Source organism: Castor canadensis, chromosome 4, assembly GCF_047511655.1.
Source record: "Castor canadensis chromosome 4, mCasCan1.hap1v2, whole genome shotgun sequence".
Classification (NCBI taxonomy): Eukaryota; Metazoa; Chordata; class Mammalia; order Rodentia; family Castoridae; genus Castor; species Castor canadensis.
Window position 1 is genome coordinate 46,815,839 of NC_133389.1, and position 9,843 is coordinate 46,825,681.

The 9,843-nt window shown below is 35.1% G+C and overlaps 1 pseudogene; it reads right to left on the reverse strand.

Moving 5' to 3' along the window:
• Nucleotides 1-276: 276 nt before the first annotated feature.
• LOC109702779 (casein kinase I pseudogene) lies at nt 277-3,477 on the reverse strand (annotated as a pseudogene).
• Nucleotides 3,478-9,843: the final 6,366 nt, after the last annotated feature.

Genomic DNA, 9,843 nt, shown 5'->3' on the forward strand with positions numbered 1-9,843 from the left:
ATAAACACTGTACAGTCCAAAAAACCCTACTAAGAATAAAACTAAATAGGCTTATGATAAGAAATACAGATATCGCATGTATTTACAAATATTCATAGACACACAAATTTGGTCAAATACTGTAAAGAAAGAATGGTTTCACATTATAATGGCCAAAACATCCATCTACCTTGCTCAAAGCAAACAAAAATGAAAACTCAGTATGCAACTCCTGTAGTTGAAGACATCATAACAGCATACAGACAGACAGAATGCAAACTGTTGATCAAAAGGTCTCTAAAGTCACAAAAAAAGACCATTCATGAGATTCAGAGAAACAATGATAAACAACGTCCTGGTCTGTGGTGTTCATATGGGTGCCTAATTCATCAAAAATGTACTGAACATTTTGCTAATAAGAAAAATAAATTATAAAGTACAATTAAATACCTGTAAATGCAATAATAAAGTAAAAAATTGTGGATTTGTTTACTTTAATATACACTTTAAAATGTTACCTTGAGACAATAAAAATAAATAAGCATAGCTGGAGGCACACACTTACGACAAAGGGACTGCATGAAAGGAGTAAGTAACAATTTTATAAATGAAAGGAAAATATGAGATTTGATCAACACAATTCTTTCCAGCCAGTCTTTTTGTTTTAACCCTTCTTGAAAAATTCTGGCTAGGGGGATGTGACAAAAGTATACCTGCATCTTTATGGCTTAAAACAAAGCATACTTCAAAGGTGGAATGGACTTCCTTTTTTACAGAACTGTTACTTTGTTCATATGCAGCACTTAAAAAGACTATGAAGGCAAAGCACCTGACCCATCTTCTCCAAAATAGTTTTTCAATCATGCTAAAGAGTATGAAAATTCCAGAGAATTAGCAAAGGTGACTACAAGACACTAATGTGCACAGAGGGCAATAGAGTGACCCAGTTTTTATTGCTGGGAGTCTTTTTTTTAATCAGACAAAAAGAATGAACAGACACCATTGCATGGCACATCCAAAGTTTTCTGCTTAGGGGAGAATGTAATCATTCAGCAGTAGGTTTCAGTGGGATCTCCTCAGGCTTTAGCCTTACACATTACAACGAGGTTCACATTTCTTTCTTTTCCTTAGTGTATTTTTTAAAAATTCCAACATACATCACTTCTCAAAGTATTCATTTCTTGCTATCTAACATACATTATTATCTGGAAGCATAAAGTTACATCATACAAATGTTTGCAATTCTAAAAAATAAGCACTTCTCCCACTTCTGCAACACTGTACTTCACATAGTGGTGCAACATAAGCAGAACTTGAATTTCCCGCACTTCTTGTGATTCATTTTACCACCACCATCTGCCAAACCCATAGAGCTTTCTCCTCAGTACCTCTGGGCAGTGACTGTACCATGATTTCACAGAGAATGTTAATATGACTCATGAATGACAGTACCATCAGTAATACTGAAATCAATGCAGATGTCACAAAATATGAACTTCTCAAGAAATAAATGTTTGGCCAACTCTGTTTTCTCTGTTGCATTGTCCACTGGGAAGAAAACTCCTGTTTGAGTATGGTCTTACAGAAGATATACAAAATCAAATTAGGCATATAATTGGTTGACACTTAAAACTGTACTGCTTTCTCCAACAAGAGAAGAGCTTCTGAAAAACGTCCTTTAGAAATGTACTCATCACCACCACCCCATTGGTCCTTTCCATTCACTGATGGGCAAAGCACTCACGTTTTGATAAAACTTTAAAGCTTCCATAAAAGTTAAATTAGAAAAAAATATGAATGTAAGACAACCACAAAATGAAGTATGAAAGCATGACATTTTTGTTTCCAAGAGTGAGTCCTTGAAAATATACGTGGTCACTACAGAGATGATTTTAATCCCAAGACAGCAGATGAACATGTAAGTAACTCCCCATGGTCTGTCTGTGTCCAGAGTCATTTGTGTCGTTGTATGGTTTTCCTTTTCCTTCGTTTGAAAAAACAGCAGCACTTGGTTTCATCCATCACTTCTACTTCTGTAGGGGCTGTGATGGGTGCATTTGAACGCCCTGCAGTAGGGTCATCTGTGTTTAACTCTCCATTTGTAGAACTTACAACCTGGTTTTTGGATTGCTGCATCTTATCTCTGTGTTGGTGTGCATCTCTGTTTGATGATAAAGCTGGATCTTGTTGAACTGCACCCACTGGAGTAGGCAACTGTTTACCAATCCAGTCATATTCATAATCAAACAGATATCCTTTTCGATCAAATAAGTCAGTAAAAATCTTCCTTAGATAATCATAGTCTGGCTTTTCAAAAAAATCTAGCCTTCTTACATAACGAAGATATGTTGCCATTTCTTCTGGAAAATTTTCACATAACACTTCTATTGGTGTAGCTCGTTTTGTATCTCCAATTTTCTGATACCTCTCTTTTAATGTGTCAGCCTTTAAGCCTTGCCAAGGAAGACTGCCTCTCAGAAAGTACATGAACATATGACCTAAAGCTTCTAAATCATCTCTTCTACTTTGTTCTTTTCCTAAATGTGTGTTAATGCTCATATATCTAGCTGTTCCTGTAAGGCTCTTGTGTTCTCTGTACGGTATATGTTTCTTTGTCTCTGGATCAATATATTCCTTTGCCAAACCAAAATCTATAATATGAATAACTTGCTGGGTTTTGTTGCCTGGTCGTCCTATTAAGAAGTTCTCAGGTTTTACATCTCTGTATATCAAGTTCTTTGAATGGACATATTCCATGCGAGAAATCAGCTGTATAGCAATCATGAGAACTGTTTTAAGAGAAAATGTTCTGTCACACAAGTCAAACAAGTCTTCCAAACTAGGTCCCAGCAGCTCCAGCACCATGGCATTGTATTTACCACAAGGACCAAAATAGTAAACTTGAGGTATACCATCTCCAGATCCTAACTGCTTATAGAACCTGTATTCCAAATGCAGCTGTGGTGCTCTGGATTTCATGGGCTCCAATTTAATTGCCACATATTCATTTGTGTATAAATTTTTCCCTAATCGTAATTCTCCAAAATTGCCACATCCAATTTTTTTTCCAACTCTAAAGTTAGGTCCAACCATTAAAACTCCAGATGAAGACCCAGTTCCTCTAGTGTTGTGCCCTGAACGACCACTAGGTCGTGCCATTCTATCATCTGATTTGTCCTTGTCTTTCTTTTTATTATCCATATCAAGTTTGCGGTACTCCACTTTGAATTCTTTAATCAAGACAAACAGACTGAAATAGGGTATTGTGAGAATAGGTACATCACTAGGTAACTGTACCAGATGGACAATGTTAACATCCAAAATTCAGTAGATAGTCCATTAACTGGAGCGTGTTCATCCCATTCGTAAAATTTTTCTCAGTTGGCTTTTCAGCAAAACATGCCTTCAAAATTATCTTCTTGGTGATGTAAGTTGATATAGATAGAGAGCGCCGCCGCTGGCCGGAGAGTCGCCGCCTGGGCCGCTGCTGTCCCCACCAATGCAGCCGGGAATGAATCATAGTGATTTTTTGGATGATCTTTTAGATGGTCCAAATAAATAATGATAATTTGAGAATAGAAAATTCTATTTTCTAAATCTACCTACCCATCTTCACACTTTGTTTCTAGTATGAACTCTTGCTTATAAGTCAGGACTGGAACTAACCAGACCACATGTGAAAATTCTTGAGAGACTAAGAAGGTCAAATATATGTATTTTATACCAGTTTTTAATTAGCCCTATGGAGCTCCTATTTATTGTCATATATTTACTTGTATACTTATTTATATTTCAAAAAAGTAATAGCCGAGATCTTATTAACTTATTTTTTTCTTAATGGCATAGGCTGTAGCAAGATGGGTTGAAAGAGTCCTGAGTTTATTTGAAAGAAATACTGTTGACCAAGGGAGCGGTTTTCTAAATTCCTCTGCTTGTTGAAGTGAAAGAGAGAAAACGGATATCACAGGACATCTGTAGTTATCTTGGACCTCTCAGGGAGAGCATTTTGAGTATTACCATCTTTATGTACTTCTGAAGCATTTTGATAGTGACAGTTTACCTGAATAGCCCAGTGGAGAACACCCTCTACAGTAATCTGTAGAAAACATGGAAACCTGGCAAGGTAGGCAAGCAATTGGTACTGTCAAGTAATTATGGAACATTTGGAAGCCCACAGGTAGTACTTCATCATAGCTGGCCAGAATCAAAGGATCATTAATTATTCTCTTCTCTGTTGTTTTCCTTTAACAAGCCATCTCAAATCTCATGGACAAACAGGGAAACGGTCTGGATAGTGTTCCCAGTTAGCCAAGGAGTCAGAACAAAAAGGAAAGTAGGTTCATGCGCTTTTCAGTACATTGAAGAACTTTGTAGTTATCTTAAATTCCAAACACTTGAAAGGATTGAGGCTAAAATAGAATAGCAATTGTCTCGAGGGTGAGGAGAGCAACCAAAATAGTCAAGACCTACTGCACTTGGCTCAGGGAAGTGGGACCAAGTCTATTTATACAACTGAGAGAGATGTGTTTCTTAACTGATATTTCTCAAGGGAAGGAAACAAAGTTACAAAGAGAAAGAATTTGCATCGGCCCTAGGCATGTTTAAGTTTGAACTCTGCACCATGATTTCAGCTTTCATTCACTTCAGGGGAGGAATTCACGTTTGTTATAAAGATGAATGAAATGTATACCAACTCTGAATTAATAATTGCTTCGCTTATGTATTCACTCTTCATTCATTCATTCTCTGAGGTGAGTGTTGTGTGAATTCAAAATGTAACAGATAAAGGACACATCGTGAACTTTCCTAATTAGCAACTTGGAGTTGAAAGTGAATATTTGGGAATGTGAAGAGTCCTTAAAATAGGTCAACTGTTATTTTTGGGTATATGTTGGTTAAAATGGGAAGCCATAGAGATCAGTTCATGGTAATATCTGGTATCTCATGACAGACATTCAATGGAACTTATTCACTGATTTAGGGTGGGGTATTGAGCAAGGTATATTTCATTCAGTTCCAACATTTGGAGGTACTTTTTTGTTTTCTGAAGTAGGATAGGAGACATGATTTTCATTATACCTTCAGCTTTTTATCACCTCATGCTTGAAACAAAGTTGAACAAGATTGGAAAGATATGATATTTATATTTTTTGACATATTACCTATAAAAACATCAACATCATCTCTAGTTGGGAGAGCATTCAGAATAAATGAACAAAGCAGTTTACAACATAGTGGTCAATCATAGGAGTGAAATGAAGCTTATGATAGATTTATACTATATATCTCATGGATATACTCACTTTTCCTTTTTTAACTTACACTTAATAAGTGATCTCCTAAATTATATAGACATTCTTTATATGATTCTTTCTTCTGTAGTAGTGAATACAAAGGATGATATTTTTATAACAAGACAAAGTTGAAAGATATGAACAAAGTAATAAAGGCATCATCTGGGTAGAGAAATGAAGTTGAATAACCAGAGCAAAAGAGCATGGTTGTTTGTAGATATGATAGAGGAGCCTGAGACTAGGAGGATCTCAATTCGAGGCCAGCCTTGAAGGCCTCAATGAGACCCCCCATCTCAACCAATAGCTAGGTATAGTGGTTTGCATTTGTCATCTCAATCATGTGGGAACCAGTACCTCAGCATGGTGGCATGTGCCTGTCATCCTAGTTATGGGGGAGGCTGAGGTTGGCGAGATTATGGTTCTAGGCCAAAAATGTTGACAAGACCCCATCTCAACAGGAAAAAACTGAGCATTGTGGCATGTACCTGTCATCTCAGCTACAGTGGAAAGTGTAAAACAGAAGGGTTGTAGTCCTGGCTGATCTGAGAATAAAGCAAAACCCTATCTCCAAAATAACGAAAAAAAAAAAAAAAGGAGGGAGAAGGGTGGTGCATCTAACAAGAATAAAGACTTAAGTTCAAACCCCAGTACCAAAATAATAATAATAATAATAATAAAGAATCCTTTAATTAAACCAGAACAAATTAAGAAAACATAAATAGCAGATATAATGAAAGAAAAATAGTCCTGATTAAAAGAGACTCAAGTATTCACAACAAAAAAACTCTGAATTATAGTTGCAAGAAAGATGAAAAAAGAGGCCCCTGCCATGACATACTATAATAGTTTCATTTTTTTAATTAGGAGGAAAAAGAAAAACATCTTGAAGAGAAAACATCTAGGCAAAATTCCTACAAAGAAACAAGATCAGTTTGCTTTTATATCACCTCACAGTAAGAAATATCAAGGAAAAAAAGAACTATTTTGCTATAGGGCAAGGAGGAGAAAAGTTGTACCACAAAATATGCCAGCAAATTTAGGCATCAAGGAAAAAATCAAGTCATTGTTTTAGGTAATTTTCCCAGGGAAAATTCAGTAGCCAAAGAATAGGAGAATCTAAAGTAAAAACTTGAGAGACATAAAATAAATTATCTGGGCATTAATATCAACTAGAAATAAAAGTAAGGACTGGAGGTATAACTGATGCAGCAAAGCACCTTCTTTACAGGTGTGAAGCCCTGAGTTCAAACCCCAGTCCCACCAATCAATCAATAAAATAAAATAAAGTTGAATACCAAAAGCAGTCCTAGTAAATTGCTAAACATTCTAGATTACATTAATAAAAGGAATATAAGGAAATTGTAAACAAATTTAAATATATGCTATGTACTTAAATTTACATTCATGGAAACAGAAACTTGTTTCATATTTTATTTTTGAAATGAAAAATGCATACTTCAGAAGAACTTGAAAGTAGTCTCTCATAGAAAGTTTCTCTTAAAAAAACCTAACTATGCATACTTTAAAATCTTTAGATGATAATGTAAATAACTATAAACACACAAAATCCACAGTCCACATAACAAAAACCAAAATGTAAGAAAACGAAAAAAGGTAAATGTAAAGAAAAAAGAAAGCAAAGAAAATGAGACATGTCAAATGCTATATGAGTAAATAGTTTAAATTGCCATAATAAAAGTCAAAGAATTAACAGAATCTATTAGCCAAGGGCCTCCAAAGAAGCAAAACCTGTAAGATGTACAGCAAGATAGATGAGTTATGTGGGATTGGCTCAAATAATGATGGAGACTGAGATATCATCTACTGTCTGCAAGCTGGAAGTTCAGGATATTTGGTGACGTAGTTTCAGTGAAAGTCCAAACAATTTCTGGCCTGTCAGAGGTTCCCAAGGGCCAGGAGCACCAGTGTTCTAAGCAGAAATAAGTAGATATTCCAGAAGAGAGAAAATTAATCATGCCCTTTTGCTCTACCCAGGACCTCAAGGGATAAATCTACCAATTCAAATGATAATATCTTCCAGAAACATCCTTAAAGATATACTCAGAAATATTGTTCTATTAGCTATCTAGTCCTCCCTTACCCAGGCAAGTAGACACAAAGTTAACCATACACTGGATAAAAAAAATCAACTCCAGCCACAGAGTATTTTACTTATGTGGTTAGCTACTTTCTGTCTGGAGAAAAACACTTTTATGAATGCGACCAAGAATATTTCTGTATTTAGAACTCTTCATTCTGAGGAGTAAGTAGGTTGGAAACAAGAGTCTTGTTTTCTTTGTAAGAATACTTGGGATAATATTTATTTCCTCACTATATTTTTAAAGCAAGGTAATTTCAGATGCTTTGGGTAGGAAGGAGCCTAGAAATGCTAAAACACATGACTTACTTCATTTGGGGGATTTTTATATTTTTACAATATGCATTGTAAGTCATTATAAGTGCATAAGAATTTTCATACTTACATACAAACACATACCCACAATGCACTGGGCATCTCAATGTTAATAAGAAAAACACCAAATATTTCCCAGAATCTTCTTTTGCCTCACATTCATTCTCTTTAAAAGCTACTCCTCTTAATTTAAACATTTAAACAGTCTAAAGAAACTTTGACAGCTTTGCAAGCAATTTCTCTATAGAGACACAAATAACATGTTTTTTCCTACTTATTTCTGCTTTTTAATACGAACAAATGATTAAAAACAAAGCTTTTATCAACAGAGAGATACTGAAACCCAGAGTAAACAAGAAGAAGCATTAATTACCTTTTTAAAAAGAGTTTGTGGGTGAGATAATACATACAGAAATAGGTACATTTTAAGTAGAATTATGGCTAGTAGTCTAGACCAACAGAGGTAGCATTCTTGCCAAATAAGTGAATTTTAGTTCTAAACATTGCACCAGATTACCCGGACAGGTGTGGTGAACCATTAATTTCATCCTTAGGTGGCTTAAAAGACAAAGAGTCAGAAAGGAAAAATAGAATAAGCAATGAAGGACTAAGACTTTTGGTCCTCAGGACAAAACAACTCTTTGACCATTTAATTTTCCAGACCAACAGAGAGTGTTCTAGGGCTTTTGAAAGGAAATTCTTAAATCTTTTAAGAAATCTCCTCTTATGAGGATGAAATACTTTGTTTTATAAATAAAGCTATGTGACTGGTCTTGAGTATCCCGTTTTCAATGTGTGCAGGTATATTGCCTGCATTTTGATAGTTTAAAAGTATGATTGGATTGAGTCACCACCCTGTAATTTTGAATTATCCTCACTGGCTGTGAAAGAGGTTTGGTGTATTTAATCTATCAACCCAGTCCCATACTAACTCCCATCCAGTGATGCCTTACAAGCCCAGAATGCATCCTTCCATTTTTATCTCTGTTTAAGATTTTCATTGTTACTGCTTTTTTTTTTTTAAAGCTTTATTTTACAGACTTTTTGTATTTTACTTTTTCTCACTTGAAAATATCTCCTGGAAATTCCTCAAAGACAAATTGCTTTATTAAATTCTTTTTTAATAGCTGTATATTATTCCCAATGGATACACCAGAATTATTCAACCATTCTCCTTTGAATAGTTTTATTTTCACTTGGGATTTTCTTCCTAGGAGATTCATTAGAAAGAACAAAATTTCTGGCTCAAAAGGTATATCAATTATTAATTTTATGACATGCTTGCTGCTGGATTGATTTCCAGAAAGAGTATCAGTAGTTCATACTCTCACTATACTGTTTTTTCTTTTTTACATTTACATTTAAATTATGTATTCTTAATTCTTTAAGCATTGCAATTATGATGGGTGTAAAATATATCTATTTTGGTTTGCATTTCTCTCTCTGACTATGAGTTCTGCATGTGTTTTTTTGTGAATAACATTCATGGCTCCATTTGTTTACAGGACATATCTTTGCATATTTTAAATATTAGTCTTATATGCATTTCCAATTTTTTCAAGATCTATTATTTATTTATCAACATTGCTTTTGATATTTTTGTCCCATATCTCTATTGTCTTTTATATTTTTCTGGATCTGGCAGCTGAAGAAGAATATCATTTTAGATTTTAGGAAGGTTGCTTAGCTTTATTTTTATTTTTTATTTTTTGGTGCCAACCACAGCCTGCTGCCACCTCCTGCCCACTGGCTCCAAACGTGCTTGGGAGACCTTCAGCAGACCAAACAGAATACTTTCCTGCTGGAGCCACACATGGCAGAAAAAACCAAAAAAAAGAAACAAAACCACAAAACCCTGATCCCACAGCCCATACAAAGCTTCTCCATGCCATGTTATACTGAGAAAACATGAGGGATCCTGCACCACAGTATGCCAGATCCAAACCTGCTTAGGAGATGCAGACAAACAGGACTGGATGCTGAAGGAGTAAAACCAGAACTAATAACACTGAAATTTTACTGTTCCTGAACTGGGGATTTTTTTTTCTTTTCTTTAAGTGTTTTTTTTTTTTTTTTGTCTTCTTCACTGTTTGTTTGTTCACCATCTCTCACTGTTGATTTCTTTGGTTCTCCATTCTTTTTCCTTTTTATTTTTTT